Here is a 14,162-nt window from a genome sequence, read left to right on the forward strand (position 1 = left end):
AAGAGATACCAGCACTGAGAGCATGGACTGTGCACTGGCTCATTAAAGGGCTGAACAACATGATAATTAGGGCAAAGCCCTGAACTGTGCTTCAGACACTCAACATCTAGATAAAGTGGGTATTTTCTAAAATACTACCCCAGCCATGTGCTAGTGAAGAGAGACAGAGGGTTAATAGGCAGATCAACGCCTATGTAGGGAATGAGGGCTTTGGTTCCTCAAACAGTGGGACACCTTTTGGAATAGGGGAAACCTATATGGAGTGGATGGGCTCCACCTAAACAAAAGGGGGCTAGGGCTGTGGGCAGGCAGGATAGATAGAATGCGACTACCAAGTAATTCATAAAAAAAGGGGAAAAAAAGCATTCACGGCCTTGAAGGAAAATGGCACAGAATTAAGAAAGATTCAATACCAAAAGGCAAGTCTCGAGTGTAAAAAGGGCATCAAAATGGTAAAGACAAATTTTGAATTGAATATGGCAAGAGAAGTGAAGGATAATAATAAGTTTTATAGTAATATTAAGAGAAGAAAATCGAGGGGTGGAGTGGGGTCACCGAAAGTGGGATCGGGTGAAGCAATAACAACTGATGCTACACAGGTTGCAATAGTGCTAAATAAGTTTATTGCTTCAGTTTTTACCAAGGAGGAGACAGGTAATTTACCTGCTCTGGAAAGGGAACAAGAGGGTCACAGATTTGGGTAAAAATATCAAGATTTTTGGGAGAGGGTGAGGACTTTAAATAAAAACTTCAATGAAGACATTAAAAGTCACAAAAGACAATTCAATGGATAAATTTAATTATATTATTGTGAACTATGTAATTTTTTGATTTGAAAAAAATGTTTATACCATTATTTTGGACAGTAAATATTTCAGTTACTTAGAAAAAAATGGCGGATAAAAAAAATTCAGAAAGCTATTCTCAGTAAATTGTGGGAACCCAGTGGCCAGATTATAGAATCAGAGTGATGAATTTATATAGGCAAAACCCATTATAAACGGGAAAAGTTTGATGCAAAAGTGTAACACAAATGTGATGACAGGAAGTCAAGTTAAGCAGACAGGAAGTGCATGTAGATCTAAGATTTTTAATAATATATATAGATGTATATACAGATAGCTAGATGTCGGCACATTTACCTTGGCAACCTTTCTCAGACTGCCAAGTTGATTGCTCGCCTCCTCCTGGGTTCTGTGCAGCATTCTCTCTCTCGCTCGGCTGCCTCCATCTTTACTGTAGAGCTTCCTGCAGTGGGACCTCCACAGCTATGACACCAAATGGGGTAGATATCCTTTGTCTGGTTGTAGCCATTTCTCCCCCTTTGCAGATGACTATCAGTTCTTCAGCATTTGCAAGCCCTGCGAACCTGCCCATCAACCTTATATGCCATGTACAATATCGAGTATCTGTCTGAATGAGCTGTGTTATAGCTTTATGACTTTATCTACCTGTAAGCACACTTTCAGAGGAAGATGTAATTGAAACCTTTAATCTCTCTTTTCACCCACAGCCTTTAGCACCTTTTTATTGAGTGTATCCTCTTAGTCTTTCACATGCCCATTCCAATAACCTGTCTATATCTTCTTGAAATCTTTTACAGTCCTCCTCACTGGCTACCAAATCTTCTACTATTGTGTCATCAGCAAATTTCAAGGCTGTGTTCCCTCCAGCCAAGTCCAAACCACCTATATATACCAAGAACAAAAGTAGACCCAGATCTGACCCCTGAGATACACCATTTCCAACCCTTCTAGAATTTCTCTTATACCACATGCCTGAATTTTCTAACAAGCCCCCTGTGAAACATCTTATTGAATGCCTTCTTAAAGCCAATATACACCACGCCTACTGCATTAACTCTCCAGTCTCATGACACAACTTGCATATTTAAGAAGAACTGAGAAATTGGGACCAGAGCCTCAGCTATCTCCTCTCTGAATTCTTTCAATGGCCTAGGGTGCAGTCATCAGTGCCCAGGGCCTTGCCCACCTTATTGTTTTCAGGACCAATTCCTTTTCTAGTTACCTCTATCAGTAGTTTCACATCCTCCTCGAGTACACATACACTCTCACTTATAAAAAATTCCACAAAATATTTATTTAATATCTTCACCATACGTTCATCCTGCATTCGGATCGGGCCAGGACCTACTCCATTAATGGTAGGGCGTTGGGGAGAGTTATAGAACAAAGAGATCTAGGAGTACAGGTTCCTAGCTCCTTGAAAGTGGAGTCACAGGTGGATAGGGTGGTGAAGGAGGCATTCAGCATGCTTGGTTTCATTGGTCAGAACATTGAATACAGGAGTTGGGATGTCTTGTTGAAGTTGTACAAGACATTAGTAAGGCCACACTTGGAATACTGTGTACAGTTCTGGTCACCCTATTATAGAAAGGATATTATTAAACTAGAAAGAGTGCAGAAAAGATTTACTAGGATGCTACTGGGACTTGATGGTTTGACTTATAGGGAGAGGTTGGATAGACTGAGACTTTTTTCCCTGGAGAGTAGGAGGTTTAGGGGTGATCTTATAGAAGTCTATAAAATAATGAGGGGCATAGATAAGGTAGATAGTCAAAATCTTTCCCCAAAGGTAGGGGAGTCTATAACGAGGGGGCATAGATTTAAGGTGAGAGGGGAGAGTTGCAAAAGGGTCCAGAGGGGCAATTTTTTCACTCAAAGGGTGGTGAGTGTCTGGAACGAGCTGCCAGAGGCAGTAGTAGAGATGGGTACAATTTTGTCTTTTAAAAAGCATTTGGACAGTTACATGGGTAAGATGGGTATCGAGGGATATGGGCCAAGTGCAGGCAACTGGGACTAGCTTAGTGGTATAAACTGGGCGACATGGACATGTTGGGCCGAAGGGCCTGTTTCCATGTTGTAAACTTCTAAACTTCTATGATTCCCTTCTTCATCCCTGAATGGTCCTACCTCTTTAACTAATCTTTTACTTTTTATGAGCTTATAAGAGCCCTTATACTATATTATCTACTAATTTTTTCCATATTCTCTTTTAGTCTTTCTAATCTCCCTTTGGCCCTCCCAACATACACATTCCACATTGCTCATGATTATCTTTAATATTGTTAGCTGTAACTTTATTGTATGTCCTCCTTTTAAGTTCCAGTTCAGTTTACAGACAGGGTTATAATGGGGTTCCCATGGAAATATGAAGATTTCCCACTGGTGATCTGTTGATTTATTAAGTAATTTAGGTAAGGCCCCTTGTTCTCTCACTCAACTTCCAGTCCAGCATCTTTATCTTTGACTCTTCATTATTCTTTGAACCAATGTTGTGGTCACTATTTCCCAATTGTTCTCCTACGTTCACATCAGGTATCAGCCCCATTTCATTTCTCAGAACCAAATCTTCTTTCCTTGGACTAGAAGCAGTCTGGGATGCATTCCAGTAAGTGTACCTCACTTTGCTCATACATTTTACCCTTATTTCAGTCTATCTTGGTTTTAAAATATAAGGAATTTATGAATTAGGGCCCCTGTGCAGAGCCTTGCACGGTCTGGGAATATGCCCTATTGGGAATTAGGGCATGGAGGTTACACACACACACACAGTCATACACATATCTCCCCCACACAAACACTCTTGCATACAAACACATATTACACACATCTCTTGCACACACACACATGCATTTTACACACACACACATTTTACACATGCAAAATACTGCGGATGCTGGAAACCTGAAATTAAAGCAGAAAATGCTGGAAATACTCAGCAAGTCAGGCAGCATCTGTGGAGAAAGAAACAGAGTTAATGTTTCAGGTTGATAACCAGATGAAAGGTTATTGACCTGAAACTTTAGCCTTGTTGGTCTCTCCACAGATGCTGCCTGACTTGCTGAGTGTTTCCAGCATTTTCTGTTTTCATTACACACCTACATCTCTTGCACACAGACACATCTCTTGAATGCACATACACATATCTCATACACACAGTTTGCACACACACAATCACACATACACATATCACACATATATCATGCACTCATATATAAAATGTGCACATTCATACAATCACATACATATAATCACATACACATATCACACACTCATATACAGTTTGCAGGCACACATACACACAATCATAACCATAATACACACACATATCATAGAACATATGTTGTGCACTCAAACGCACACCAAACTCTATTTTTTAAAGTAACACGGATCTGAATGCATTGGACACTAAGCTCTGGCAGGGACGGTGAGCGGCCGGACGGTCCAATTTAGCTCCAGATCTTAAAACCTGCGGGGCGATGCTGACCTGTGGGCCAGGACTGCAGGAGGGGGCAAAGGGATCTGGTGTGGGGCGAGGGGCTCACTTGGTTAACATCTACCCCGCTGTGTTATAACCCCGGGAGTGACTGTCAATCGGAGTGAGTGGGAAGGCAGAGAGAGGCGGTGCCCCGAGCCCTGCAGGCTGGGGTGGAGGGAGTGTTCGGGAGCTGTTGATTGCGTGGCCGTGCTCACTCCGCAGTCACTCCGCTGCTCACGCCATGGCTGGTACGGACGCTCGGCTGCCCAGCCGCGGCTCCCCGGCTCCGGGACTCCTGGCTCCCCTGCTATGTGTCAGCGCCCTGCAGCTGGCTCTCACCGTCGGCTTCATCTGTTACTCCCAGAGCCAGTGGCTGCAGGTAAGTGGACCGTCTGTCTCCTACAGGGAGGGAGGCTAGTAGGCAGCCGGACTTCAACATCTAATGGTGTTTCTTAACAAAAAGTTTCTTGTCTGTGAAGTTTCCACTCGTGGGGGGAAGAGGCTAAAACCAGGGGGCCATATATAAGATAGTCACTAGTAAATCCAAGAAGAAATTCAGGAGAAACCTTTTTACTCAGAGTAGTGGTGAGAATGTGGATCTTGCTACCACAAGGAGTGGTTGAGGAGACCAGCATAGGTGTATTTGAGGGAGAAAGGAATATGTTAATAGGGTGAGATGAAGGTGGGAGGAGGCACGTGTGGAGATGGCATGAACCTGTTGGGCTGAATGGCCTGTTTCTGTGCTGTAGATTCTATGTAACAGAGCAGTCTCAGTGCTGACACTCCCCCCTAAGGCTGAGAATGCAATGCCCTTTCCCTTTAAATAACACAAAGTGTGAAATAGGAATCAGATTTGGAGTCGTCACTCAAGCTGGCAATCCGGACTTGGCATCTGCTTTGTGTTAGAATCCTACAGCACAGAAGGAGGCCATTCGGCCCATCGTCCACCCCTCTCGGCTCTTTGAAAGAGCTATCCAATTAGTCCCACTCCCCTGCACTTTCCCCATAGCCCTGCAAATTTTTCTTTTTCAAGTATTTAAACAATTCCCTTTCGAAAGTTACTATTGAATCTGCTTCCACCACCCTTTCAGGCCGTGCATTCCAACTCGCTGCATAAAAAGAATGTTTCCTCATGTCGCCTCTTGCATTTTTGCCGATCACCTTAAATCTGTGTCCTCTGGTTACCGACCCTTCTTCCACTGGAAACAGTTTCTCCTTATTTACTCTGTCAAAACTGTTAATAATTTTGAACACCTCTGTTGAATTTGGTGATGTGAGAGGTCTTGTTTTATTAAAATAAAACCCCTTCATATCGTTAAAAACAAAATAGTGCAGATGCTGGAAGTGTGGAAGACAGATCACGATGGGAGGGTTAACTCTCTCCCTTTCTCCGCAGATGCTGCCTGACCTGCTGTTTCCACACTTTCCGTGTTTCTTTCCTCTTGAGATAGTTGCTGTTTTACTCTGTGAACCTGGTTAGTGCGGTTTGAGGAGCTGCACAGTTCATTGTTTCCTAATTTAGGCAGGACCCCAGATTCGAGGAGTGAACCTTGTAATATTTCACACTTTAATACTTTAACCCAGTGATTGGATTGGTGCTACCTTACCAATAAACCAGATTTGGGACGTCATGTAGATTAATGTAAAGCATCTGTTTTGTTTGATGTTACTCGACTTGGGACAGTTGTGAACTTGAAGGGGTTCGATAGGGTAGACGTAGAGAAGATGTTTCCCCTTGTGAGGGAATCCAAAACTAGGGGCCATAAATATAAGATAGTCACTAATAAATCCAATAGGGAATTCAGGAGAAATGTTTTTACTCAGAGAGTGGTGAGAATGTGGAACTTGCTACCACGTGGAGTGGTTGAGGCGAATAGCACAGATGTATTTAAGGAGAAGCTAGATCAGTACACAAGGGAGAAAGGAATAGAAGGGTATGCTGATGGGGTTAGATGAAGTAAGTTGGGAGGAGGTTCATGTGGAACATAAACACCGACATAGACCAGTTGGGCTGAATGGCCTGTTTCTGTGCTGTAAATACTATGTAATTATGTAATGTAATTCCAAGAATATATTTAAATAAGAAGGAAAGAACTTGCATTTATTCATAACCTCAGGACAACTCAAAGCCCCTCACAGCCAATTAATTACCTTGACGTGTAGTCGCCGCTATATTATAGCAAAACGCGGCAGCCAACTTGTGCATATCAAGATCCCACAAACAACAATGAGACAAATGACCGTTAAGGATTATTTTTTAGTGACATTGTTTGAGGGGTAAATATTGGCCAGGACACCAGGGAGAACTCCCCTGTTCTTCTTCAAATAGTGCCATAAGATCTTTTACGTCCACCTGAGAGGGCAGACAGGGCCTCGGTTTAATGTCTCATCCAAAAGACGGCAAAAGGGCAGATTTGGAGGAGCGCAGAGATTGCAGAGGGCAGTAGGGCTGGAGGAGGTTGCAGAGATAGGGAGGGACGATGAGAATTTTAAAATGGAGGCACTGCAGGACCGGGAACCAGTGTAGGTCAGCGGGCACAGGGGTGATGGATGAACGGGACTTGATGTGAGTTAGGATATGGGTGGCAGAGTTTTGTATGAGTTATACCAACTTGCGGTATTCACCATCGCCAAAGGCTTTGATCAAAGGTCCCTGCTGTTCTCAGACCTTTGACTCCCCCTGCCTTGTCCCTGGCAGCTGTGCCTTGTCACATGGGCCGCAGGGGATGGCCAAGGTGGCAACTATAGATTCCTGTTTTTTTTTCTTCTCTGTGGAAAACACCAGCAGGTACTCAAGAGGAAGACATTTAAAAATCCCACGACATTATTTGATGAAGGGCAGGGAGTTGTCCCAGCAGCCTGGCCAACATTTTTCAAAAATGGATTAACTGGTCATTCATCTCACTGCTGTTTGTGGGATCTTGCTGTGTACAAGCTGGCTCTCACAGTTGCCTACACAACAACAGCGAGTGTACTTCAAAAGCAATCTGTGTGAAGCACTTTGAAGGCATTTCTCAGAGAGGTGATAAGGTGCTATGCAAATGCAGAATCTTTCTCTTTCAAGCGAGGCTATGTCAAATTTTAAAAATATTGTGAAAAACCTCATTTGTCACTCTTCTGAAATTCAACAGCAAAGTTTTCTAAACTTTACAAGGTTTTTTTTTGAAAACCCCCTGTGGAAGTGGCGGTGAGAATAGTACAGGACTGTCAGCTTGCAGCGCTTTGGAGATTGTGAGAAAACGACAACTTGCATTTATAGAGTGCCTTTAATGTAGTAAAGAACAGAACAGATTAAACCTGTACAGAACAGATTAAACCTGTACAGAACAGATTAAACCAGCACACTGCAGACACTTCATCAATGTGATTCACTTTTGACAGACTCCCTAATTTTCCTTTTATAACTAAGAAGAACTTACATTTATATAGAGTCTTTAACGTAGTAAAACGTCCCAAGGCGCTTCACGGGAGCGATTATCAAACAAAATTTGACACCAAGTCACATAAGGAGATATTAGGACAGGTGACCAAAACCTTGGTCAAAAAGGTAGGTTTTAAGGAGCATCTTAAAGGAGGGAATTCCAGAGCTTAGGGCCTAGACAGCTGAAGGCACGGCCGCCAATGGTAGAGCGATTAAAATTGGGGATGAGCAAGAGGCATCTTTTTCATCCTGAAACTGACCATTGCTGTAGTGTCACTCTTGATTCCGCAGTTCAGTGGTCACTACTTTAAATTGACTTATACATTCCCTGCTAAACAAGCAAAGGCTAAATGTTAATAGTACTACAATATAAAGAGAGAGCAATAGAAGTATAACATTAGAGGCCTTCTGATTAACGCTTTCCCTACACCCTCTCTCCACCACTATAGTTATAAACAATTTTACAACACCAAGTTATAGTCCAGCAATTTTATTTTAAATTCACAAGCTTTCGGAGATTTTCTCCTTCCTCAGGTAAATGTTTCAAGATCTCCTTGAAGCCTACGCATTTATACATATTGAATAATACATGGTGTTTACAGACTGCCCCTGCAACTGCCCGTTGCCAAGGCAATCACCGTGTTCAGACAGAGAGGTGTCATCTGCAGAACCCCCGAATACACATTCAACAAAAAAACAAACAGGGAAAAAAAACAGAAAAAAAAACACAGAGAGAGGCAGAAACATCCGGAAGGCAGAGAGAGCCAGCAAATGACCCATTATATTAAAAACAGATAACATTTGTTCGCTGGTGGGGTAACGTGTAGCGTGACATGAACCCAAGATCCCGGTTGAGGCCGTCCTCATGGGTGCGGAACTTGGCTATCAATTTCTGCTCGACGATTTTGCGTTGTCGTGTGTCTCGAAGGCCGCCTTGGAGTACGCTTACCCGAAGGTCGGTGGATGAATGTCCATGACTGCTGAAGTGTTCCCCGACTGGGAGGGAACCCTCCTGTTTGGCGATTGTTGCGCGGTGTCCGTTCATCCGTTGTCGCAGCGTCTGCATGGTCTCGCCAATGTACCATGCTCTGGGGCATCCTTTCCTGCAACGTATGAGGTAGACAACGTTGGCCGAGTCACAGGAGTATGAACCATGCACCTGGTGGGTGGTGTCATCTCGTGTGATGGTGGTATCTGTGTCGATGATCTGGCATGTCTTGCAGAGGTTACCGTGGCAGGGTTGTGTGGCGTCGTGGACGCTGTTCTCTTGAAAGCTGGGTAGTTTTCTGCGAACGATGGTCTGTTTGAGGTTGGGTGGCTGTTTAAAGGCGAGTAGTGGAGGTGTGGGGATGGCCATAGCGAGGTGTTTGTCCTCATTGATGACATGTTGAAGGCTGCGGAGAACATGGCGTAGTTTCTCCGCTCCGGGGAAGTACTGGACGACAAAGGGTACTCTGTTGGTTGCGTCCCGTGTTAGTCTCCTGAGGAGGTCTATGCGATTTTTTGCTGTGGCCCGTCGGAACTGTCGATCGATGAGTCGAGCGTCATATCCCGTTCTTACTAGGGCGTCTTTCAGCGTCTGTAGGTGTCCATCGCGTTCCTCCTCGTCTGAGCAGACCCTGTGTATTCGCAGGGCCTGTCCATAGGGGATGGCCTCTTTGACGTGGTTAGGGTGGAAGCTGGAAAAGTGGAGCATCGTGAGGTTGTCCGTGGGCTTGCGGTAGAGTGAGGTGCTGAGGTGCCCGTCTTTGATGGAGATTCGTGTGTCCAAGAAAGAAACTGATTCTGAGGAGTAGTCCATGGTGAGCTTGATGGTGGGATGGAACTTGTTGATGTTATCGTGTAGTCTCTTTAGTGATTCCTTGCCGTGGGTCCATAGAAAGAAAATGTCGTCGATGTATCTGGTGTATAGTGTTGGTTGGAGGTCTTGTGCAGTGAAGAAGTCCTGCTCGAACTTGTGCATGAAAATGTTGGCGTATTGGGGTGCGAATTTGGTCCCCATGGCTGTTCCGTGTGTTTGGGTAAAGAACTGGTTATCGAAGGTGAAGACATTGTGATCCAGGATGAAGCGGATGAGTTGTAGGATGGCTTCCGGAGATTGGCTGTTGTTGGTGTTGAGTATTGATGCTGTCGCAGCGATGCCGTCATCGTGGGGGATACTGGTGTATAGTGCCGAGACGTCCATCGTGGTGAGAAGTGTTCCTGGTTCAACTGGTCCGTGGGTACTGAGTTTTTGTAGGAAGTCTGTAGTGTCGCGACAGAAGCTGGGGGTTCCCTGTACGATGGGTTTCAGGATGCCCTCGATGTATCCAGAGAGGTTCTCACACAGGGTTCCGTTGCCTGATACGATGGGACGTCCGGGTGTGTTGGCTTTGTGTATCTTTGGGAGGCAGTAGAAGTCTCCCACGCGGGGATTACGTGGGATGAGAATGCGTAGGATGCTTTGAAGGTCTGGATCGAAGGTCTTGATCAGTTTGTTGAGCTGGTGGGTGTGTTCTTTGGTCGGATCTGCGGGTAACCGTCTGTAGTGTTCCTGGTTGTCCAGTTGTCGGTATGCTTCTTTGCTGTTATCTGTTTTTAATATAATGTTATCTGTTTTTAATATAATGGGTCATTTGCTGGCTCTCTCTGCCTTCCGGATGTTTCTGCCTCTCTCTGTGTTTTTTTTTCTGTTTTTTTTCCCTGTTTGTTTTTTTGTTGAATGTGTATTCGGGGGTTCTGCAGATGACACCTCTCTGTCTGAACACGGTGATTGCCTTGGCAACGGGCAGTTGCAGGGGCAGTCTGTAAACACCATGTATTATTCAATATGTATAAATGCGTAGGCTTCAAGGAGATCTTGAAACATTTACCTGAGGAAGGAGAAAATCTCCGAAAGCTTGTGAATTTAAAATAAAATTGCTGGACTATAACTTGGTGTTGTAAAATTGTTTACAATTGTCAACCCCAGTCCATCACCGGCATCTCCACATCACTATAGTTAATGATGGCCTCTTCCATGAGTGTCAGTGTGTGTGGAATGGCAGGAACTCCTCCTGCTCCTGTACTGTCTCTCCTCTCACGTACCAGTTTCTCCTGCAAAAAGAGTGGAAATGGGTTAGTGTGCGCTCTGTTTAAAAGTTTTTAAGATGTAGGAGGCAGCTTCGCGTAGTCTGTATGATGACAGGAAGAAGCAGCAGGTGTGGGTAAGAGGGGGATGTGTGCAAACAGAAAGAAGATGCAGTGAAATCTTTCCTGCTGACTTGAGGAGAGCTATGGGAAGTGGGGAAGAGGATTGATAGCGCTGAGGCGAATGAGTGTATGAGGGATGTGAAGGAGAGTCTTACCTTGGCGGCCCTGATCAGGTCATTATTTTTTTTTCTGGCCCTGCAGCCAGGTGCTAGGGACAATGCTGGCACCGTTGATATTTTCTGCCACCTCGGTCCATGCCCGATTGCCCGTCGGAGGGGAAGAGGACCTCTTTCCTGCTTCTATCTTGGTCAGTGAGTGCCTCCACCATTGCATCAGAGAACCTGCGGGCCAGATTCAAGTCATCCTGCCTGATGCTTCAGCAATCTCACAGGTCACTGTCCCACCTCCGCATTAAAGCGCTGCAGGATGCCTTTAAGTAGTGGCCACCACGCCATAATTTCCCCCATCATGCCAATCGGCGAGCTGGCAGCTTGTGCGGACCTCATGCCAATTCCTTTGGGCGGGCACAGCTCACCGCCCACTTGATAATGCGTTCCACTGGAAAATCACCCCCCGAGCGATCTTGTAAAAGGAACCAATTCCTCATCAGTATTGTTTGAACCCGGTTCCACACGCACACAGCACTGGCGATGAGATTAGCAAAAGCCGCTGCAATTGGTAACATAAATATAAACATATCGACGCCAACCATATGAATTCATGTGGTCTGTGAGTCCTTTAACATGGCTTCAGTAATTCTTAACCCAGGGCAAAAAAAATTTTTGAGCTGAAGGATGAGGGAAAAAAATCTACCTAACGGGGCACGCTGCGAGGTGCCCCACTCCAACAAATTCTGTGCCAATATAATAAAAGGTGTGGATTATCCTATACCTTGGCAATCTCCAGCAGTCACTGCACCAAATCACTATTGGCGACAGCACCAAAACCGAGAAATCCCGGTAGCAATTCATGTGAGAACAAGCGTGCTGCAAACAAGGGTGACATAACGCACCAACACTAGACACATTATAGCAGAGTTAATGGGTCGTGCGTGCTCTCCAAATCGACACGAAGTCAGGATGCCAGCACATTGAAATCAAGCCTTGAAAAAGCCACAACATTCCGCACTTGCACTAGAACCAAACAACACGAAACATTGAACTTCAGAATCTCGCCTGCAGCCACTTACCCCAGGCAAGCAATGGAACGCCACCTGGGTGTCTCGAATGTATCAGATGGTATCTAGCTTAGCGGAATGTGAAACTTGATTAAAGTCCTTGGTAAAAATTCTGGAAAGTGAAAGCTCACTTGTATAGTAATGTTCCACAAGGATCAGTGCTGGGACCACTGTTGTTCACCGTTCACATAAACGATTTGGACTCAGGAATAGAGAGTACAATTTCAAAATTTGTGGATGACACTAAATTGGGTGGTATAGTTAATACTGAGGAGGACTGCGACAAAATACAGGAAGACATTAATAAACTCGCAGAATGGGTGTGTAATTGGCAAATGAGTTTCATTATAAATAAGTGTGAGGTGGTACATTTTGGTAGAAAGAATAAGGAGGCCACATACTGCTTGGATAATAAGAGTCTAAATGGGGTAGAGGAGCAGAGGGGTCTCGGTACAGATACACAAATCATGAAAAGTAGCGATGCAGATTAATAAGGCCATAAAAAAGTAAACCACCTGCTGGGGTTCATTTCTAGAGGGATAGAATTAAAAAGCAGAGAAGTTATGTTAAAACTTGTATAGAACCTTGGATAGACCACACTTGGTGTATTGTGAACACCATATTATAAAAAGGATAGAGAGGTACCGGAGAAGGTGAAAAAAAAGATTCACAAGGATGAGACCAGAACTGAGAGGTTATACCTATCAGGAAAGATTGAACAGGCAAGGGCTCTTTTTGCTAGAAAAGTGAATACTGAGTGTTGACCTGATAGAGGTCTTTGAGATCATGAAAGGGTTTGATAATCATAGAAAATTTACGGCACAGAAGGAGGCCATTCAGCCCATCGTGTCCGCGCCGTCCAAAAATGAGCCATCCAGCCTAATCCCATGTTCCAGCATTTGATCCGTAGCCTTGTAGGTTACGGCACTTCAGGTGCATAACCAGGTACTTTTAAAATGAGTTGAGGGTTTCTGCCTCTACCATCCTTTCAGGCAGTGAGTTCCAGACCTCCACCACCCTCTGGGTGAAAAGGTTTTCCTCAGCTCCCCTCTAATCCTTCTACCAATTACTTTAAATCTTTCCCCCCTGGTTATTGACCTCTCTGCTAAGGGAAATAGGTCCTCCCTATCCACTCTATCGAGGCCCCTCATAATTTTGTACACCTCAATTAAATCACCTCTCGGCCTCCTCTGTTCCAAAGAAAACAACCCCAGCCTATCCAAGCTAAAATTCTCCAGTCCTGGCAACATCCTCGTAAATCTCATCTGTAACCTCTCTAGTGCAATCACATCCTTCCTATAATGCGGTGACCAGAACTGTACGCAGTACTCAAGCTGTGGCCTAACTAGTGTTTTATACAGTTCTAGCATAACCTCCCTGCTCTTATATTCTGTGCCTTGGCTTATAAAGGAAAGTATTCCATATGCCTTCTTAACTACCTTATCTACCTGTCCTGCTACCTTCAGGGATCTGTGGACATGCACTCCAAGGTCCCTCACTTCCTTTACACCTCTCAGAATCCTCCCATTTATTGTGTATTCCCTTGCCTTGTTTGCTCTCCTCAAATGCATTACCTCTCACTTCTCCGGATTGAATTCCATTTGTCACTTTTCTGCCCACCTGACCAGTCCATTGATAGCTTCCTGCAGTCTACAGCTTTCCTCCTCACTATCAACCACACAGCCAATTTTTGTATCATCCGCAAACTTCTTAACCTTGCCCCCTACATTCAAGTCCAAATCATTAATATATACCACAAAAAAAAAAGAGACCAATACTGAGCCCTGCGGAAGTCCACTGGAAACAGCCTTCCAGTCACAAAAACACCCATCGACCATTAACCTTTGCTTCCTGCCACTGAGCTAATTTTGGATCCAACTTGCCACTTTCCCTTGGATCCCATGGGCTTGTACTTTTTTGACCATTCTGTCATGCAGGACATTGTCAAAAGCCTTGCTAAAATCCATGTAGACTACATCAAACGTGCTACCCTCATCAACCCTCCTAGTTACCTCCTCAAAAAATTCAATTAAGTTACACAGGAACATAGGAACAGGAGTAGGCCATTCAGCCCCTTGTGCCTGCTCCACCATTTGATAAGATCATGGCTAA

The sequence above is a fragment of the Heptranchias perlo genome, chromosome 11 (assembly GCF_035084215.1).
Source record: "Heptranchias perlo isolate sHepPer1 chromosome 11, sHepPer1.hap1, whole genome shotgun sequence".
NCBI classification, from domain to species: domain Eukaryota; kingdom Metazoa; phylum Chordata; class Chondrichthyes; order Hexanchiformes; family Hexanchidae; genus Heptranchias; species Heptranchias perlo.